Raw genomic sequence first — 1705 nt, 5'->3', positions numbered from 1 at the left:
CGGAAGAATCACGTGACTCGATGCGCGGCGTTGGTGGCAGACATCTTTATCTCGGGCACGTTTATGCTGGTGGGAGAGGAGATGGACATTATGACATTAGTATTTCAGGATTTACCGGTTTAATATTGAGGTGTGTACGTTTTAAGAAATTTTCCAGGGATGAATGTTTTTTTTTTTTTTACATAATCACCTGCCAGAAATACAATCACACCACCCTCTTCAATACTTGCCTTGTGCGTTCATAACAGCAGCCACAGTGCCCCCACAAGCTACACCACAGTGCACCCCATGATTTACACCATGGAGCCCCCATAAGCAGCTAGCCCACACACAGTGCCCCCATAACCGGCCAGTCCATAGCACCCAAAACCCACAGTGCTCCATAACCTACACCACAGTGCCCCCATAAGCAGCCAGTCCATAGTGCCCATAACCCACAGTGCTCCATAACCTACACCACAGTGCCCCCATAACCCACACCATAGTGCCCCAAATGTCAGCCAGCCACAGTACTCCGTAATACACACTACAGTGCCCCCATAACAGAGCCATCCGCTCCGCACAAATAGAAGCCATACAGTGTCCAAATAACACACACCGTGGTACCTCCAGAACCAAACCAGCTAAAGTGTCTGTAAAGCAGTGACCGCCACAGTGCTCCCATAACCATGATAACCACAGTACCCCTGTAACAACAATAACCTCAGTGCCCCCATAAGGCCAAGTTCACATGCTGCAGATTTTCCAATTTTCGATGCACAGAAAATGCATCGTGAACAGTTTTTCCAAAATCCATTCACGCGTTGCAGGAAAAATCAGCTCAGATTTCGTTCTCCGCCATACTGATTGTTCTGTGGAAACCTGCAGATCTCGCTTTACTGTATGGATGACGTGCTGCAAAATCAGACTCAAAATCCTGATATAAAACTATGGGTGCAGATAGTCCAGAGATTGCCACAGTGTCCCCATAATAATTGAGTATCCTAACCTAATGCTAGCATTCTCTCGTTCCTCTCTTCTACTGCCTGGAAATGATGTGAGCGGTCAACAAGTGGCGGTTTACCTTATTTTCTGCCGCGCTGTAATGTCGATCCTCTGTCCTACTCTGATCTCTATGATCAGCGGGAAGATGAAGCTGGGAACATCAGTCCATCAACCACAACTTCCTCTGAAAGTCAGGACTTGTTCTAGTCATACCTAGGCCTGTAACCATGACAACGAGGCATGAACTAGGTCTAGAGGCAAGAAGGATTCACCATCGGGATTCTTTACTGTAAGAGCAGTGACACTAAGAAACTCTCTTCCGCAGGATGTTGTGATGGTTCATACATTGAAATAGTTCAAAACAGGTCTGGATGTAATAATATTACAAGTAATGGGGATCAGATTGATGGAGATCGGTCATTGATCTGGGGATTTATTCTGATTGTGATATTTGGCATTGGGAAGGATTTTTTTCCCCCCTAATATGGGGCAATCGGTAACTACCTCAGGGGTTGTAGGATAATAGGTTGGTGTTGATCCTGCTCTGGGCCCCCCGTCTATGATTCTGAGCAGAGAGCCAATGAGAATCCATCACTCTCCGATGTGACACGGCCCAGCTATATCAGGGGAAGTGTATGGTTGGCCACAACTACCCCCAGCCATAACCGCTGATCGTCAGAGGTTTCAGAACTGGGAAGGAAATTTGTGCTACCGTAACACT

Source organism: Rhinoderma darwinii, chromosome 12 (genome assembly GCF_050947455.1).
Source record: "Rhinoderma darwinii isolate aRhiDar2 chromosome 12, aRhiDar2.hap1, whole genome shotgun sequence".
NCBI lineage: Eukaryota > Metazoa > Chordata > Amphibia > Anura > Rhinodermatidae > Rhinoderma > Rhinoderma darwinii.
This window is presented reverse-complemented; position numbering follows the sequence as displayed.